We start from the raw sequence: 21,140 nt of genomic DNA, 5'->3' as shown, positions 1-21,140 counted from the left end.
CGGTCTAATTTATATTAGATATTAACAAATTCCTCTTTTCGGGGCTGTTTGCTATAGACAGTCTGCATTGTCTCGTAATTAACATCGTGTAGTTTTCTCACCCGATTCACAATGGAAGTGAAAAAAATGAACGCCAGTGTATATAGGCAAGGGGAACGTAAGGACGAGACTGACACCTCTGGATGTTGCTAGCTAGCTGTTTCAGGTCGCGAGGCGAACATGATCGAGAAAGTGCGACAGCTTTACTGTAATTGCGACGATCGTCGAAGGAGATTGTGACTTCGGGATGTGCGTCGTCTACGGCAGTGCTCCACGCGACAGACCGCCCAACAACAAAGAAGCGTTCACACGGTAGGGTCTAGTCGTCTGCTCCGCATGTCTGCTGCAGTTGTCAACTTCCAGCAAGCGGATCGACAGCTTCAGTTCATTTTTCGAGACTATCAGGTATTTTATGTCCTTTTGTAAGATTCCTATACTTACTTGTACTTTAAACGGTCACCGTCTACACCTACATCTACGTAATTACTCTGCTACTCACAAGAAAGTGCCTGGCAGAGGGTTCAATGAACCACCTTCAAGCTGTCTCTCTACCTTTCCACTTTCGAACGGCACGCGGGAAAAACGAGTACTTAAATTTTCCTGTGCAAGCCCTGATTTCTCTTATTTTATCGCGATAATCATTTCTCCCTATGTAGGTGGGTGCCAAAAGAATGTTTTCGCAATCGGAGAAGAAAACTGGTGATTGAATTTCATGAGAAGATCCCGTCGCAACGAAAAACGCTTTTGTTTTAATGACTGCCTCTCCAATTCACGTATCATGTCTGTGACACTATATCCCATATTTCGCGATAATATGAAACGAGCTGCCCTTCTTTGTACTTTTTCGATGTCATCCGTCAGTCCCATCTGATGCGGATCCCACACCGTACAGCAATACTCCAGAATAGGACGGACAAGCGTGGTGTAAGCAGTCTCTTTAATAGTCCTGTTGCACCTTCTAAGTGTTCTGCCAATGAATCGCAGTCTTTGCTTAGCTCGACCCACCATATTATCTATATGATCGTTCCAATTTAGGTTATTTGTAATTGTAATCCCTAAGTATTTAGGTGAATTTACAGCGTTCAGATTTGTGTAACTTGCCGTGTAATCGAAATTTAGCTGATTTCTTTTAGTATTCATGTGAATAACTTCACACTTTTCTTTATTCACGGTCGATTACCACTTTTCGCACCATACAGATATCTTATCTAAATCAGTTTGCAAGTCGTTTTGATCATCTGATGACTTTACAAGACGGTAAATGACAGCATCATCTGCAAATAATCTAAGACGACTACTCAGGTTGTCGCCTATGTCGTTAATATAGGTGCTGTATTTAATGATTTTCTTGGTGTTTGTATGAAACTAAGTCGCTCACATATTTAAAAGTCCACATTATAAAATCCATTTAAATATTTTCAGAACAATAACAGAACAAGAACAGAATAGTGAACAAGTATCTATGAAAGTCTGTTTATACATGCACATGTAACTGTGATATAGCTTTAAATAATGCCCACCGAAAATAGCCCCTGTTTCACCTGGACTACTCATCACACGAACGAATAACGTTCCGTAGAGCAGCTGCACAATTCACAAAGAACTTAGCTCTGTTTGTCAGCTGGGCTCCCCACTTGGCCGTCTGCACATGCGCCAAGCATCTTCATACGCGTCAGAATACAATCCCTCCTATTCCGTCTACAAACGATTGTATGCGGGAACCTTGTGCAAGTCGCCCCGTCTACACGGTAGACGCCGGCGGAACCGGTGCATCCTTGGTAATCTTGCAACCTCGCACTTCTTGTGAAGAACGGGCCTGAGGCTCTGTTAAAATTGAAAGCAAATGTTAAGACTCTGTGTGACTTTATTTCTTTTAATTTCTGGTAATTATTTGATATTCACAGTTCTGACTGCTACTTGTAACTGACGCGTAGATACCAAACTGATCGTTTAGAGACGAATGCGGACTAAGTCGAAGCATTCCACTCTGTTTCAGCGCGCAGGTATTTTGCAATCTTCTCAGGATGTCTACGAGCTACAATTTACAGGATCGGTTACCAGCTGGTGTTGTTGACAGCAGGCGATCGCAATTTGGCAGATCAACAATGTTATGTGTATCAGGATAGCAGCTGAATGTTCGAATTATGTCACTGTGGTCTAGGTAAAGATGACAGGCAACTTCCCGCGCTGACAACCGCTCTTGACATAAAGTGACATTGCGCGCTCCAAGGCATGTGTATTCAAATACAGAGATATATAAAAAGACAGAATACGGCGCTGCCTTCGGCAACGCCTATATAAGACAACAAGTGTCTGGCGCAGTTCTTAGATCGGTTACTGCTGCTACAATGGCAGATTATTAAGATTTAAGTGTGTTTGAACGTGGTGTTATAGATGGCGCACGAGCGATGGAACGCGGCATCTCCAAGGTAGCAAAGAAGTGGGTCTTTTCCCGTACGTACGACCATTTCACGAGTGTACCGTGAACTTCAGGAATCCCGTAAAATATCAAATGTCCGACATTGCTGACGGTGAAAACAGATCCTGCAATAATGGACCAACGACGACTGAAGAGAATCGTTCAACGTGACATAAGTGCAATACTTCTGCAAATTGCGGCAGATTTCAGTGCTGGGCCATCAGCAACTATCACCGTGCGAACCATTCAACGGAACATCATCAATATGGAGTTAAGGAGCCGAAAGCCCACTGTGTACCCGTGACGACTGCGCGACACAAAGCTTTACGCCACGTCTGGGCCCGTCAACACCGACATTGGTCTGTTGATAACTGGAAACATGCTGCCTGGTCGGACGAGTCTCGTTTCAAATTGTATCGAGCGGATGGACGTGTACGGGTATAGAGACAACCTCATGAATCTATGGACGCTGCATGTCAGCAGGGGACTGTTCGAGCTGGTGGAGACTCTGTAATGGTGTGGAGTGTGTGCAGTCGGAGTGATGTGGGACCCCGGAGATGTCCAGATACGACTCTGACAGGTAACACGTACGTAAGCATTCTGTCTGATCACCGGCATCCATTCATGTCCATTGTGCATCTCGACGGACTTGAGAAATTCCAGCAGGACAATGCGACATCCCACATGTCCGGAACTGCTACAAAGTGGCTTCAGGAACACTCTTCTAGTGTAACACTTCCGCTGGCAACCAAACTCCCCAGACATGAACATTATTGAGCATAACTGGGATGCACTGCAACGTGCTATTCAGAAGAGATCTCCACCCCTCGTACTCTTACGGATTTATGGACAGCCCTGCGGGATTCATGGTGTCAGTTCCCTTCAGCACTACACCAGATATTAGTCGAGTCCATGCCACGTCGTGTTGCGCCACTTCTGCGTGCTCGCAGGGGCCCTACACGATATTAGGCAGGTGTACCAGTTTCTTTGGCTCTTCTATGTTGACAGTCTGAACAGCGTACACAAACCTCATTGTCCCCTTCATCATTGGGGACTTAGCGTGCTCTACTAGACAGCACTGAATATACAAGTTGTCTTTTTCTACCATTACGCAGGTGGCTCTACACAGAGATTTTTTGTGGTCAGAAGATTATCGAGAAAGAGATTTCCTATACATTATCTGATCAAAAGTATATGGACCCCCCTATGTAATTCCGAAATTGACCACTAGATGTCACGAGAGGCGAACCCGCCAGTATAAAAAGAGCTGAGGGCTACTACGTTGTCAGTAGAGAAGCAGTATGAACAGAAGGGGTCGTTCGTATGTGGACCAATCATTGGATGACACCTGAGAAACAAATCTATTAGGGACATTTCAGTTCTTCTAAAGATGTCCAAGTCAACTTCCGGTTGAAGCAACAACCACATCTACATAAAGTTAAGGTAAACCTCATATACTGAGGTATAAGGACTGACGAGGGTTATTCTAAAAAGTTGCGTGAGATCAGCGGAAGGAGTGTCAAAGTGCTACCAGCATTCCTGCTAGCACAATGAATGTGCGTGTGGAGTTAAAAAGAATGGGATACAATGGTGGAGCAGTCCCTCGTAAGCGATACATTTCAGTAGCCAATGCTAAGTGACAGTTGAGGTGATGTAAAGAGCAACGCCATTTGACAGTGGATGGTTGGAAACGAGAGATTTGAGGAGACGAATCACAGTATAACCTGAGGAAATCCGATGGATCGGTTTCGGTTTGGCGAATGGCTCGAGGGCAGTGAAGTCCGGCGCAGGTGATGGTATGATAAGGGGGTGTTTTTCGTGGTTAGGGAGTGATCCTCTTATTTCGCTTAAGGAAATTCTAAATCCAGAACGATACGAACAAACTTTACGGCATTGTGAACTAATAGCAACAGAGAAACAGTTTGTCTTTGCAAATTTAAATACGGTATAATTTTTTTCCAGTTGACAAATTCAGCGCTTTGCTCTACAAACCAGTTCATATTAGCAGTTAAACTTTTTCAGATCGGATTCTGATTAAGTTACACACCGGTGAAAACGACATGTCAATGTAGATTTATTTATACATGATAGGTCGAACCATTCTCTTTTTCGGATTTAACGACTTGTCTATAGTGTGTGTGTGTGTGTGTGTGTGTGTGTGTGTGTGTGTTTGTGTGTGTGTGTGTTTGTAAAAAACGCCGGAAATGCCATAAAACCCGACTTCGCTTTAAACTTGAGACCTTTGCATCGTGCTGTATGATTACATTGACTGAGCCATCAAGCTGCAACGCTGCACAGAGAGAGGATTACGTACAAGTGGTATAGGTTGTTGGATGAGAAAAGCATGGGACGGAGCCCTAGGCGTTCTTCCTCACGTGTAAAGAACTGGCTGCAAAAAAAACTTGACTTGCAGGGTTCAGTCTCAGATTTAAAAGGACGATTAAGGCTTAACGCTCTGTAGACGACGTAGTCCTTAGAGATGGAATACAAGCTTGGGTGGAAGAGAATGGGGAAGGAAATCGGTCTCGCCCATTTCAAAGGAATCAGCTACCTTCGTAAAAGCGTAGTAGTTCGTATTTCATTTGGAGGTATAATACCTTATCTAAAGAAGTGACAGCTATGGAACTAAAGACGGACACCTAACACCTGTCTGGTAAACCATACATTGGACAGCACAATTGGGCCTAACCTGACAGGTGGTAACTTGCTTATGCAAACCTAAGCGAGACATATTATGAGTCTTATTGCAAGGCAGGAAACACTCCAACCGGCAAAAATCTAAGATTTACAATAATGGGAAAAAACCATTGGCATGACTGGTACATGAACCAGATTCCTCCCAAGTAACAGTCCCGTGTTTTAGAGCTGTGCTGTCCACTGGACTCAATAAAAGTTTTTCTTATGTTCCAGCATCGCATGTTATGTTCGGTACACGAAACGATGTGCCATCCAGCCTCCCGCCAATCACGTAAGCAAGATGGAAGCGGCAAACAAACACATTTTCAGCCAAAATAGGTCTTTACAGTTGCCTAAATGATTAAAACTGTATGCAAAACGGGATTCGTGTGCCAATACAGTACATGCTACTGGGAGACGAAACATCTTATTCCACTTACAACTCGTCACAGACCCAGTGCACTCATACAAAAAGTCCGATCTTTACTCGCATACTGTTTGCTTATTACTGACTGATGACTCAGGAAGTATTTTTTCAAACGCATTTTGTACAATCTTACATTATTTACGTGATAAGTAACATTTCATAATAAACACAAACACTCTTCGAAGTGATGTGGCGTCACATCACCGGACGAATCTCCTGACCGGCATTAACGCGTCATTCGACAGGTTACTCTGGGAAGTCCTTGACCGATGCAAGTCAGGCTTCGCGCAACATTGCCATTCATGTGGTACATCAGTGGTCTGCATTTTACGGTTGTTTTCTTTTCGGGTCTGTCGCCCCACGACCAATCTATTAAATCTCATCTTCACACGAGATACAAGTTTTTAACACCTGTCGCTGGAGAAGTCATGAAACCTAGACTACTGAACCCTCGTAGAGTTTACGATTGCGGTTGCTACCAATTCACGATTCTCCCCAATCTGGATTGTCAGTACAGGATGTGAAACAGGACATTTTGTACTTATTTTGTATGTGACATACTAGTTATTAAACTATAAATTATGGCTTTATACGAATAAAATACGGAGCAGTAAAATTTACAATGGTTTAGTAACAATACATCATTTTCTCACCTTTAGTGTCCTAGCGTTAAGACAACCGAAGTCGCGAAATTGTTGGAGAACGTCAAACTAACAGATTAGTATTGCTGCTAGAATAACACTAAGATTTCTGAAAGTCGCAGTCAGATATGTATGAAAACTACAGGGTGTTTCAAAAAGATTCAGCTGATTTCACAAGATTGTATGCGCATGCAAGTAAAGGATAAACCCCTGTAAAATCTAATGGTTCTCTTGAAAATAAAAACTTCGTTGTCCTATGCGTAAGTTAAATTTCACGTCAAGTTTCTATCTTCATACATTGAGTAGATATAGCGTTGTGAAATCGAATAAATCTTTTCGAAGCACGTCACACCTACCAATGGCTTTAAAAGTGGTAACCGAGCTGTAGAAATAAAGTGAGTGTTAAGAAAAATGCCACGGCTCTGTCGTGATGTGACCATAATCTCTTTCGCTGTGGCATCATCGTATAAAAGACAATATGGGATAAGCCGCGTCGGCTGTGTAATTAAGCTCAACCTTTCGAGGAGTATCTTTAACTCTACAGCACTAAGGGGGGGGGGGTGTACATTGTTAGTAAAAAATTGTAAATTTTACTGCTACATATTTCATACAAAGGAAGTCATAATTTATAGTTTATGCACCAGTTTTCAGTGGTATGTCACATACGAAACATTTAAGTACAAAATGTCCTGTTTTACACCCTGTACTGACAATACTAGATTGGCGATTTGGAACCCAGAAAAAAACCATATTCTTGAGCTGACACAATCATTCACCAGTTACTCAAGAAAGGGAAGTAAACAAATCTTAACTACAGAGACCTATCACTTCTTCCAGCTGCGTACAAGATACTCTCAAAAGCACTACGGAATATAATCGTCGCGGAAAACTGCAACTAGGAGACTACTAAACAGGATTCAGGAAAGGACCGTCATGCGCAGAACAGATCTTCAATATTTCGACCACGATCAAAACCAAAAATGGTAGATGGAGATAAGAAGGTGATCTTGAAATTTGTTGATATTAAGAACACGTGTGACTACAGACAGAGACGCATTTATAGAAGTGGTGGAAGACTTTCGAATAGATAACAAGACAAGAATATCTGTACGACAAACTGTGACGAAGACAATCACAAGGTAAATTGGCACTTCCTGGCAGATTAAAACTGTGTGCTGGACCGAGACCCGAACTTGGGGCCTTTGCCTTAGCTCATATCAGCGTACACTCTGCTGCAAAGTGAAAATTGCATTGCGGAAACAAGGTACATTCTTGGGAGAACTACCTGAACAAGCTGAAATCAAAACAGGAATAATACAAGGAGTTCTATTTAATTGTATCGTTGAAAAGGTAATCCAAGGATGGCGGAAAGAAATGAGGCGACACAATATCCCAAACTTAATCCAATTACGTTATCAAAAGACTGGCTTTAATTTCGAATACCTCACTTCCGGACATGATCTAGTATTATTGCAGAAAATCTGGACTTTGCAACCAAACAAATAGAAGTCCTAAAAGAGTCAGCAGAGAAGGCAGAGCTGCAAATTTGTTTTAACAAATGGGTACACGAATATAGCTGCAAAAGATCCAGCGCGGACAATGAAAAGAGTGTGCCGTGAAATCAAAAGAATATAGAAGTACCTAAGCGAGATGAGAAGGCAGCAACCGAAGTATGAGCCAGAAAGACAGACACATCAATCGAACTATGCCAGAACACTTACAAATACAAATGCCTGTATTATCAAATGGTTCAAATGGCTCTGAGCACTATGGGACTGAACATCTATGGTCATCAGTCCCCTAGAACTTAGAACTACGTAATCCTAACTAACCTAAGGACATCACACAACACCGAGTCACCACGAGGCAGAGAAATTCCCTGACGCCGCCGGGAATCGAACCCGGGAACCCAGCCGCGGGAAGCTACCGCACGACCACGAGCTGCGGACCTGTATTATCACGCCAAATTCAGACACTGCAGTACCATAGATAAAACAATGTTTATAGACAGCAGAGACAATGGTCAGAAACAGGCTCTCAGAAACAGAGAAGAAAAGAAATTTGTTAGGAAGACCTTGGGGCCAAAACATGTAACAGCAGATGAGTTTACATTTCATTTGAGAGCAAACACGGAATCATATGAAAAATCCGAAACAAATCTCAACCACAATAAAAGAAAGAAGGCTGACTTTCTATGGACGCATTAAAATAATGAAAGCCGAAAAGGTTGTAACTGTGATACTGACTTTCCTGTAGAACAGAAAGACTCAAATTCCATGTGTGAAAGGAGTATGTCAGGATCTAGGAAAGTGTGGGATGAGTAAAGAAACATTTAGGAATAGGAAAGAGGTTCAGAACAAAAATAATGGAAGTGCTGAATCTAACCATGAGAAAGCAAGAAAAACGCGAAGAGCGTCCTCAGAAGAAGAGCGAACAAGAAGGAGTAATGGAACGAAGGAATACTAGCGACAGAGAAATGAACTCACAAAGTGAAGGCAATTGTGGAATCGTAGCCTATAGGAAGGCGATATGATCAAATAATGTAAAAAAAGAAATGGGCACTAGAGTAGAGACTTCAGAGGTGCACACTAGTAGCGCAGATGAGTTACCTAAGGTTGCGACATGATAAGTTCGATGAAACGAGTTGCGACCTTCGGTTAGCAGCGGTAACCCAAGTGCAGGGTCTCGCGACGGGCGAGGCGGCGGCGCGTTAGCTCGAGCTACAACTGCAGCTGAGTGCTGACTTACTTGTTCGGCGCTGCTGGTTCTGCCGCACTAGCACCTCGGCGTGCCGGTGCTCCCTTTTTGCACGGCCGTCACTTCATTAGCTATAGTGGCGAAGCGGTACCCGTCTTCCTGCCCAGTCACAACTCGCGGGCCATCGTCAAGGCCAAGCGATATGCCGTGCAAAAGTGGCGCCACCGCACGGCAGCTGAGAACGACGTGGCGGCGGCGCGCGCGGCCTGCCGCTGGAGGGACGGGACAGCCAACCCTCCCCGCCGAGACGCGCCTAATCTACCCGTGCCTGAGAGAAAGCCGATGCTAGAAAGCTACCCGAGCATACCAAAAAATGATTCTTCACTTTCCCGACTGCGGGGACTGAATTATGTGTGTAATGCCTACGTGTCTCTCAGCGTCAACTGTGACGATGTGGAGCGGGAAGAGAGGCTCCCATTGTCCACATTGTATGTTACTTCGTGACTGGCCCGCTCATATCTTTTGCAAAAAAACCGAAGAGGATAAAAGCACAGAAGGTTGCGGTTTCTTTCATCAGCATCAGTTACTGTTATTATTATTATCATCATTATTATTGTTTCATCTTGCTCTAGGCCTGTGATACAGAACCTGGGTGTCATTATACAATTTCGGGGCGGGGGAAGTGTAGTTGTTTGAGGGGTAGAAACAAAAGGATTGAATCGCGTTTCGGGCACGAAACTAACTTGATTTTAAAAGAATATTATTGTTATCACTGTTTCGAAAAGACAGTAACACTCGAATAACATTTTTTTTTCAAATACTAGCATTAACGCATGACACAATGTGGTTGAGTGTAAGGTTGTGAAACGAATGTATGAACATCTTCCTCACATACTTTGTTCCATGCATTTAACACTAAACTGAGATATATACACTGAAGAGCCAAAGAACCTGGTACATCTGCCTAATATCGTGTAGGGCCCCCGCGAGCACGCAAAGCGCCGTAACATGACGTAGCATGGACTCCAATAATGTCTCAAGTAGTGCTGCAGGGAACTGACACCATGAACCCTACAGGGCTGTCCATAAATCTGTAAGAGTACGAGGGGATGGAGATCTCCCCTGAACAGCACGTTTCAGTGCATCCCAGATATGCTCAATAATGTTCACGTCTGGGGTGTTGGGTAGCCAGCGGAAGTGTTTGCACTCAAAAGAGTATTCGTGAGCCACTCTGTAGCAATTCTGGGGGTGTGGGATGTCGCATTGTCCTGCTGTCTGTCGGAATGCACAATGGACATGAATGGATGCAGGTGATCAGAAAGGATGCTTACGTAAGTGTCAGAGTCGTATCTAGACGCATCAGGGGTCCCACATCACTCCAACTGCACACGCTCCACACCATTACATAGCCTCCACCAGATAGAACAGTCCCCTGCTGACATGCAGCGTCCATGGATTCATGAGGTTGTCTCCATACCCGTACACGTCCATCCGCTCGATACAATTTGAAACGAGACTCCTTCGGCCAGAGTGGCCGAGCGGTTCTAGGCGCTACAGTCTGGAACCGCGCGACCGCTACGGTAGCAGGTTCGAATCCTGCCTCGGGCATGGATGTGTGTGATGTCCTTAGGTTAGTTAGGTTTAAGTAGTTCTAAGTTCTAGGGGACTGATGACCTCAGAAGTTAAGTCCCATAGTGCTCGGAGCCATTTTCCTTCGGCCAGGCAACGTTTCCAGTCATCAACAGACCGATGTCGGCGTTTGCGGGCCCAAGGATGCGTAAGGCCTTGTGTCGTGCAGTTATCAAGGGTAAACGGGTGAGTCTTTGGCCCCGAAAGCCCATATCGGTGATGTTCTGTTCTATGGTCCGCACGCTGATACTTGTTGATGACCCAGCACTGAAATCTGCAGCAATTTGCAGAAGTTTTACACTTATGTCACGTTGAACATTCTCTTCAGTAGTCGTTGGTCCCATTCATGCAGGATCTGTTTTCAGCGTCACCGATGTCGGAGATTTGATGTTTTACGAGATTCCTGATATACAGGGTACACTCGTGAAATTTTCGTACGGGAAAACCCCCACTTCATTGCTACCTTTGAGATGCTGTGTTCCATCGCTCGTGCGCCGACTGTAACACCACGTTCAAACTCACTTAAATCTTGATAACCTTCCTTTATAGCAGCAGTAACCGATCTAAGAACTGCGCCAGACACTTGTTGTCTTATATAGTCGTTGCCTACCGCAGTGCCGTATTCTGCCTGTTTATATATCTCTGTATTTGAATAAGCAGGCCTATACCTGTTTCTTTGGCGTATGGTGAAATATTTCATAAAAATGCCGTCTCCGAAATGGCTTCATCATTCACTTCGTAACATTAAACGTTTAATTGACAGCAAAACAAAACAGTATTCTTGCGATGGCTACTATACTGTTGTAGCCGCTACACTAATTATTGCTATTATTGTTATTGTCATTATTATTATTATTATTATTGCTGTTATTAGTGGCAGTGGTCAAACACAAAAGGATTGGTAGTCTGTATCTCCCCGTTTCTGCAGTTCAGCAATAAGGTGTCCAGCAGTCAACTGATTTGCAAACAGCATGTTCAAGAATAGTGCACACATTTTAATTTGTTTGATTTTAAATCGGAACTCATGGTGTGGTTGTAGAGTGTGTCGCTAGGGAGAGGAGTGGTGCAAAGGAAACAAGTTGTGTAACAAATGTCTGCCCTCAATATGGATAGTTAGCTTTGTTTTCTGAGAAGGAGTTGCAGGTAGCACTCGAGATGCACTGAAAGTTTGGAAGCCACTGATCTACGTGAGTATCCAACCATCTTTTTCTTTGCCTTCACGCGGATCTCGTGCCTAAATATCTGAAATATAAGGTTTCATTTGGTAGTCTCGAATCTGGCATTCTTTGTAGATTTGATTTTCTCACATACTTCGTTTCTTAGCCTAAAAAATCTTGTGCAGCCCTTCCCTCCTCTTAGATATTTCATTTCTTCTGCTTCAGTTCCATTGTTATTCACGTTGGAGCCCTACTGGACCATGCGATGTACAGCAAGGGACATTCTCAGAGTTTTATTTTAACATTTTTTTGGTGCCCGTATTCCTTTCGTTCTCTCATAATGGTCTCTTATACGCTCGTCACACCATGTCGTGACGATCTTCTTGGGATTTCCTGCCAGGAATACCGCAACAGCTTGGTCTGACCATCGGAAAAGAGACCATTCTGTGAGAATGAAAGTGTTGTGGTTGACAAAGAAAAGCTGAAACAAAACTCTGAAAATGTCCCTCGCGGCAGACGGGCAGACAAGCCGCCGCTTGCGTGTCGACCACATGTTTTGCTTCCTATACAACTTCAACAGATGTTTTGAGTCTTCCACTTCCTGCACAGGCTTCCAAAGAGTCTGCGCTGCAAACTGATGTATCATAGCTTTCAACAAGAAACAAGACATCCGGTTGGGTTTTTACATCTAATACGCCACATTGAACGATAGTGGTGCAAAGCTGAACGCGCTGGAAGTTCTGATAATCCAACTTCACTTCAAGAGTTTTATCTCGCGAAGATAACATGCCTTACCTCAACAACTTTATTTAATTCGCGCGAACAAACGTTAAATTCTGAAGTACAATGTCAGTATTTAGTGCAGCAGAAAATACGCCCTTCGGTGCAAAAGTTGCATTGTAAACTAAGGTTACTAAAGTCATGGGACAGCGTTGTGCACATATACAAATGGCGGTACTATCGAGTACGCAAAGTATAAACGGGCAGTACATTGGCGGAGCTGTTATTTGTACTCAGGTGATTCGTGTGAAAATGTTTCCAACGTGACGCAGGACAAGAATTAACAAACTTTGAACGCGGAATGGTAGTTGGAACTAGACGCTTGGAACATTCCATTTTAGAAATCGTTAGGGAATTCTATATTCCGATATTCACACTATCAAGACTGTGACGAGAATACCAAATTTCAGGCATTACCTCCCACCATGGACAACGCAGTAGCCAACGGCCGTCCCTTAACGACCGAGAGCAGCGGCGTTTGGGTAGAGTTGTCAGTGCTAACAGACAAGCAACAGTGCGTGAAATAACCGCAGAAATCCATGCGAAACGTACGACGAACGTATCCAATAGGACAGTGCGGCGAAATCTGGCGTTAATGGGCTATGGCAGCAGACCACCAAAACGAGTGCCTTTGCTGACAGCACATTGTCGCCTGCAGCGCCTCTCCTGGGCTCATGGCCATATCGGTTGGACACTAAACGACTGGAAAACCGTGGCCTGGTCATATAAGTCCCGATTTCAGTTGGTAAGATCTGAGGGTAGAGTTCAAGTGTGGCGCAGACCCCACGAAGCCAGGGACCCAAGACGTCAACAAGGCACTGTGCAAGCTGGTGGTGGCTCCATAGTGGTGTGGGCTGCGTTTACATGGATCATTGAATGGAAATGGTTATGTTCGCCTATTTGCAGACATTCATGGACTGCATGTTCCCAAGCAACGATTGAATGTTTATGGATGACACTGCACCATGTCTCTGAACCACGATGGTTCGAGATCGGTTTGAAAAATATTCTGGACAAATTGAGTGGACGATTTGGCCACCCATCGAACATTTATGGTACATAAGCGAGAGGTCAGTTTGTGCACAGAATCCGACACCTGCAACACTTTCGCAGTTATGGTCGGCTATAGAGGCAACATGGCACAGTATTTATGCAGGGGATTTCCAACGACTTATTGAGTCCATGTCACGTCGAGTTGCTTCACTACGCTGGGCAAAAGGGCTCAAATGGCTCTAAGCACTATGGGACTTAACAGCTGTGGTCATCAGTCCCCTAGAACTTAGAACTACTTAAACCTAACTAACCTAAGGACATCACACACATCCATGCCCGAGGCAGGATTCGAACCTGCGACCGTAGCGGTCGCGCGGTTCCAGACTGCAGCTCAGCCACCCGGCCGGCTAGGGCAATACTAGGTCCGGCACGATATTAGAAGGTACTCCGTGACTTTTGTCATCTCAGTGTATAATGTTTGCAGACATCTACAGTCTGAAGAGTGACAGCCACCAAATCTGTGCAAATGATAACAGACAGTAGCACAGAGACCACCACAGCACAACTTTCAGTAACAATATAAATTTTCTGCCATTAATTTTTTTCTTGTTAAGAAAATCAATAGTATTTCGTGCATTGTTGTGAAAATCACAGATGCAATGGCAATACTTTTCGATTACTGTTTGATTTTCTATTACTTCTGGGTCAACTTTTTCTCAAGTGACAGGGATCCTTGATTTTCTGGACCTAATTGAGAACCGAAACTGATTTCTCGAGAAAGTGCGCTGGTTTGAAACGTTTCCGAGAGTGTCTTTAATATGGCTCGAATGAGGAAACTGGAGGAATCTACAACTGCATAAAACAGCAATGGCAGCAAATTTGGTTTCATTGACATGTCACAACAATATTTTGAAATGACTGCTCTGTCTTCGGAGCACATAGCCATGGACTTACCCTGGTTCAGAAACAGCCATATATAAAAAACAGCCATATATAAAGCACATAGCCATGGACTTACCTTGGTTCAGAAACAGCCATACATATATGGCTGTTTTTTATATATGGCTGTTTCTGAACCAGGGTAAGTCCATCGCTATGTGCTCAGAAGACAGACAATATATATATAAAACAACACTTAGTCGAGAAAACTGCTCGAACAGCGTAATGCGCAACGCGCTACCTTTCAAGACAGAAAGATAAGCAAGACCCGGATTGAATCAATGCGGCTGTGGCTGGAGCACCGACAAACTTGAGGGTGATTTTTAGGCGGTTTGCCGGCCGGAGTGGCCGTGCGGTTCTAGGCGCTACAGTCTGGAGCCGAGCGACCGCTCTGGTTTCATGTTCGAATCCTGCCTCGGGCATGGATGTGTGTGATGTCCTTAGGTTAGTTAGGTTTAATTAGTTCTAAGTTCTAGGCGACTGATGACCTCAGAAGTTAAGTCGGATAGTGCTCAGAGCCATTTGAACCATTTAGTCGGTTTCCCACGCTCATTTAGGCATGTGCTGGGCTTGTCTTCAATTTCCACCTCAGAAAACACGATACACAAACAATTAGAATACGATGACACAGAGAACAAAGTTTACATGATTCACAGATTGGTGGCCCAAACGATTTCTATCCCTAAAATAGCGGCCTTAACACGTTCATTATAGGTGACGCAACAATATTGGGTCAATTATTCCATGGAAGTGCGAGGCAAAGAACGGCACGCAATATTCACGCCCGGGAAGCGCCGGTTAAAACTATGCCTTCATAGCGAACATGTCGACACTCGCTTATATTGGGATCGAGTTGCTTGCCTTGCAAAACACAAGCATATATTATGCAGAATTGGCTAAACAACTCTGTAAGGCTTCCAGTGAACATTTCAACGGACTAGGGGGTCGTTCACAGCAGCACAGATCCATAAACCACCACCACCACAACAACAACAACAACAACAATTAACAAATTAAGCAACTGAACTGTGTGATTTATCGTGTACTGTTAAGAGCTGTTGCAAACGAAATAAAACAATTATTTACTGACTACTGACTGAATACTTACATCGTGTTGTCTCTGCTGTAACAACTACTGCAAGAAAAATAAAAATGTAGGCTCACTAGACAGCTGACGTGATCTTATTTGTGAATTCTTAGAACTGCTAAGAGTGAAATAAACCTTTCTGCTTACCGTCATGACATTGTGATAATCAGTTCCCTCTCGTATGGTGGACGAGGTTTCCTGGTCAGTCAGGAATTTCATTTCTGAAAATAACACTTGATACTTTCATATACATCTCTCATGTCACTCCTTAATCTTCTGTCATTTATTTTTTTCAGTTCTTCAAGGAAGTCTTCATGTGCTACCTCTCATATTACAGCATCGTTGCGCCACTTTTCAACAGGGCAATGTCCACACATGGCACGTGTCTTTATGAACTGATGCCGAGGTACTCCCAAGGCCAGAAAGACCTCCAGATCAGCCCCTGATACAACGTGATGGACCAGCTAGGAGGTCAACTCCGTCCCAGTGCCAGAACCCAGGATATCAAAGACCAGTTACAACAACTATGGGCCAGCTTGCTTCAGGAGAGGATACGATGGCTGTATGACATCCTTCCCGACCGAATCAGAGAATCCGTCCAGGCCAGAGGAGAGTGCAACGTCTTACTAACAAGCGGGCTCATACTGCCAAATCCTTCGCAAACTGAATCGATTTTGTAATCACTGAAATAACATCACATACCCTCGCAACCGGTGAACTTTCTTTTCATTTCCTCTCCCTTCTTCTGTATGCATCGCTTTCTTTGTCAGTCAGTATAATGTTTCAATATAATAATTTGTTTCTATTAATGCTTAGTACATTGCTTTACCGGAACTTACAAGAACAGGAATGTACACGACATAAAATCGAATTGTGCACTCGTCATTATCAGTATTTCACTTAGCACTACGGTTGTGTACCCATGTCTGCAGATTCTGACTATGCAAGTGTGGAAGTGAGGGGAATGCTATTTCTTGCAGTCCTTTCCTTACTTAGCTTCGTGCGGTTTGCCGGTTCTACCTGTGGACTCAAGAACCGTGTCGGATTTATTGGTGGAGTAGATACGGCCACCATGTGAACGGGCACCACTTTCTGGGTTGAATGCTCTCTGCAGGCAGTCTGCTTGTAATTTTATAGAATTCCTTGCCACTTTTAGACTATTTTCATGATACTTTAATTTCCAAAATTTATATAAATGGTTCAAATGCCTCTGAGCACTATGGGACTTAACATCTGAGGTCAACAGTCCCCTAGAACTTAGAACTACTTAAACCTAACTAATCTAAGGACATCATACACATCCGTGCCCGAGGCAGGATTCGAACCTGCGACCGTATCGGTTGCGCAGTTCCAGACTGTAGCGCCTAGAACCGCTCGGCCACTCCGGCCGACAAAATTTATCTAAGAAACTTGACAATTGATACATGTAAAAATATAGGGTGAACAGTAATACAACCGACAAAGTGCAGGAGCGGATTCCTGACTGGAATTGGAGGAAAAACGGTCCTATGAACAGGTGTCCAGAAACGGGCGGTGTGCGTGCAACAGCAACAAATCGTCCCGGACTACAGTGCAGAGCTGCATTGCATCCACGTTACAACAGACTTTCAAAGTGGCTCCCATGGCACTGCACGTGATACAGATAGTAGCGGTTGTCATGCAGGATACACATAATCATACTTTGGCTTACACCATGTTAGCGAGCCACTTGTTTGTAGCTTATACTCGGGTTCGTCTCAATATCCTGTAGAATCCAGTCTTCGAGATCTGGTGTACGCATAGTCCACCGCCTCCCTGCACGTTCGTCTGTCTGGAAGGATCCATTATCACACAAACGCCCAAAGAGGGCTTGAAATTTTGTGTGATGTGGTTGGTGTCTGAGGGTGTACTTGTTTCGGTATAGCCGTGCTGCCTCTTGATCATTTCTATCTGCTTGGCCGTACACAAACACCATCTCGGATTGTTCCTGACATGAATACCGGACCATTCTGCTGCTTACAGTACGCTGCGTCGATTACACAGCCTGCATCACACAAGGAACACACGGCGCGTGGTCAGAGGACCTGTCATTCATCAGCGCCATCTCCCTGGCAACGATGCATTTCCGGACACATGTTCAAAGGAACTTCTTTCCTCCAATTCCAGTCAATATTCTGTCTCTGCAATTTGTCGTTTTTATTAATGTTTTTAAACGTTTTTAGTAAAATGTTGTTGAGGGGGGGGGGGGGGGTTACGGTCCCTATGACCTCACCACCCCCTTAATTTTGGTACGCACATGCTTCCAGGTAGCTGCTGACTTCCCTTATACATTACAGCAGAGCCGGAAGTCGAACTGATACATCCTGGTGGAGCATATGTCTAGCTTCTAGCACATGATCACGCAACATCTGCTACTAATCTTTTCTATGACGACAAGAGGCTGAACGTTAATTTGCTACTACCTACCCAATTATGCAACAGCTGAATCCTACCTACAAGCTGTCACAGTTTTGCCGCTTAGCCTTTGCGATAAATCCCAATCAACAATCCGGAATTCACGTGTGTTTATCTTGTATAACAACGTAGCCTTCTTAGAAACAGTTTATGAAGTACTACTGAAAGAATTTCTGGTAGATAAATGCAATAGTGTACCTTGTGTCAGATAGTCCTTCCTTTTTTATTTTGAAGTTTACCAGCGTACAAAATATTTCACCATTTTCGGGAGTCCATCCGGAACATTATTACTTTCTGTTCCAAAATTGTACCTGGAAGCCATCCAGCCATTGATGCGTGTTGGTGAGTTATTTCAGAACTTGGAAGTTTGGGACGCCAGAAACTATTTCATATTCAGAAGTCAGTCCCCGACTCGTTTTGACAATTGCTGGGAGGTTTTCAATGTTGAAAGAGGAAGTAATTCTGTTTCGGGTGCGCTCCCGAAAAGTGATGGAATATCCTTTCTTTCCACTGTGCTTTCCCTGGACACGGCTGACGGCAGTCTCTTACGTGAGATAACGGATAATTTTCTCCTTGATCGTATCTCATCCTTTCAAGCATATCGACCACGTTCTCGACAAAATGGGACACACTGTAAGAAAGAGAAGGAGAGAGAGAATACATTGTCATCCTGACTAGCAGATGTGTGGTTTGTGACGATGTCTAGTCATCTTCCGCGCGGGATTAGCCAAGCGGTCTCAGACGCTGCAGTCATGGACTGTGCGGCTGGTCCCGGCGGAGGTTCGCGTCCTCCCTCGGGCATGGGTGTGTGTTTGTCCTTAGGATAATTTAGGTTAAGTAGTTAGTAAGATTAGGGACTGATGACTTTAGCAGTTAAGTCCCATAATATTTAGCACACATTTTAACTTTCTTTTCTAGTCATCTAATGGATGAGTGCTTCGGCATTTCGTAAATTCTGTGTGCCCCCTTATATCTTTGCTTGGCTGACGAGCCACTACTATTGTAACAATGACAGTTTTTTCCACCCATCCTCGCTCCTTTTATCGCACGCTTCCGTGTAACAGGGAAATGAAATAACAATAAAGAAAAAAGTTAATCGGATTTAACAGCTCACTCCATTGAAAAATGGAATAGATTCGAGTATATATTTTATGTTTCTATACAGCCCAATCCACTGAACATGCGGAACCAATACTCACGAAAACTGATTCCTATGCAGTTGAATACTTAGTTACAGACAATGCAGTTTCCTCCCCCATTTTTTTCACTCCTTGTTTTACGGAAGATGTAAGGCGGCGAGGTTTAGAAGAGTAACCATGTGTTCAAGTGAAATAGACTTTCAAGGTGGATTAAATATACACCAGAGGTTTCTAGTTCAATAGCTTACTTGGTGAAGAGTTAGATTCGTAAACCGAAAGACCCTCGATTGAGTTTAGTATTTTTGTGGTGCTTAATCTGGTTCCAAAAAAAAAAAAAAATGTTCAAATGGCACTAAGCATTATGAGATTTAACATCTGAGGTCATCAGTCCCCTACACTTAGAACTACTTAAACCTAACTAACCTAAGGACATCATACACATCCATGCCCGAGGCAGGATTCGAATTTTGGTTTCCATCTTCCGCCAATGATTTGTTAAAAGTACAACTGGCACCGTTACTCGAGCCCACTTTGCGCTGTAAATCTCCTCATAAATGTATGGGTGAACTACTTCTCGGGTCTGTAATAGGCTAGGACTTACCCATCTCAGCAGGACCCAGTCTAATAAAACAGCGTGGTATTCGCACCACATTTGGAGCTGACGATATATATACTTCATGGTTGTGGAACAATATAGTACGGTAGGAATCGTAAAATTGAAATGTCATGAGTCTCACTTCAGGATTTGTAATGACTGCGTCAAAAAGACCTTTCTGTAAAGAGCTGAGCTAACTCTGTAGACAATATGTCCTTAAAGATGAAGGTGATTTCCGTGCAATAAGAAGCAAAGATAGAAAATTAGGCGGTGACCAATAAATAAAGAAAAAATGATGCACTGTTTTTATTGAACATGTCAGACAGCAGAGTATATGTATGATATTTTAACTATTTTTATGAATTCCACTAAAACACCAACTATAAAAATTTTGAATTGCTACAGCAATTTGAAGACTACTGCTTCAAATTCTTAATTTATTACAATTTTATACTTTACTTTTGTAAGTCTTTCATTTCTTACAGAATGTTGTAAGCGGAAAACGCCATTTGTGTAGGGACGTACAATATACACTACTGGCCATTAAAATTGCTACACCACGAAAATGACGTTCTAGAGACGCTAAATTTAACCGACAGGAAGAAGATGCTATGATATGCAAATGATTAGCTTTTCAGAGCATTCACACAAGGTTGGCGCCGGTCGCGACACCTGCAACGTGCTGACATGAGGAAAGTTTCCAACCGATTTCTCATACACAAACAGCAGTTGACCGGCGTTGCCTGGTGAAACATTGTTGTGATGCCTCGCGTAAGGAGGAGAAATGCGTACCATCACGTTTCCGACTTTGATAAAGGTCGCATTGTAGCCTATCGCGATTGCAGTTTATCGTATTGCGACACTGCTGCTCGCGTTGGTCGAGATCCAATGACTGTTAGCAGAATATGGAATCGGTGGATTCAGGAGGGTAATATGGAACGCCGTGCTGGATCCCAACGGCCTCGTATCACTAGCAGTCAAGATGACAGGCATCTTATCCGCATGGCTGTAATGGATCGTTCAGCCACGTTTCGATCCCTGAGTCAACAGATGGGGACGTTTGCAAGACAACAACCATCTGCACGAACAGTTCGACGACGTTTGCAGCAGCATGGACTATCAGCTCGGAGATCATGGCTACGTTTACCCTTGACGCTGCATCACAGACAGGAGCGCCTGCGATGGTGTATTCAACGACGAACCTGAGTGCACGAATGGCAAAACGTCATTTTTTCGGATAAATCCAGGTTCTGTTTACAACATCATGATAGTCGCATCTGTGTTTGGTGACATAGCGGTGAACGCACATTTGAAGCATGTATTCGTCATCGACATACTGCCGTATCACCCGGCGTGATGGTATGGGGCACCATTGGTTACACGTCTCGGTCACCTCTTGTTGACATTGACGGAACTTTGAACAGTGGACGTTACATTACACATGTGTTACGACCCGTGGCTCTACCCTTCATTCGATCTCTGCGAAACC

General features: G+C 43.8%; 1 protein-coding gene across 4 annotated transcripts in view; it reads right to left on the bottom strand.

The window, feature by feature from the left end:
* LOC126297494 (glucose-6-phosphate 1-dehydrogenase) overlaps positions 1-21,140 on the bottom strand; it is a 259,429-nt gene that overhangs the window by 109,518 nt on the left and 128,771 nt on the right. Inside the window, exon 1 of one of the 4 annotated variants that reach the window (XM_049988378.1) lies at positions 8,951-9,072. The exons of 2 other annotated variants lie outside the window; for them this stretch is intronic. The gene's annotated coding sequence lies outside the window, so the exon portion shown is untranslated. Of the gene's footprint in view, positions 1-8,811; positions 8,834-8,950; positions 9,073-21,140 lie in introns of those variants that run through there. One more of the 4 variants, XM_049988380.1, reaches the window with a different exon arrangement.

This window comes from Schistocerca gregaria, chromosome X, assembly GCF_023897955.1.
Source record: "Schistocerca gregaria isolate iqSchGreg1 chromosome X, iqSchGreg1.2, whole genome shotgun sequence".
NCBI lineage: Eukaryota > Metazoa > Arthropoda > Insecta > Orthoptera > Acrididae > Schistocerca > Schistocerca gregaria.
The sequence above is the reverse complement of the archived record's forward strand: the minus strand, read 5'-3'. Positions and strand labels throughout refer to the sequence as shown.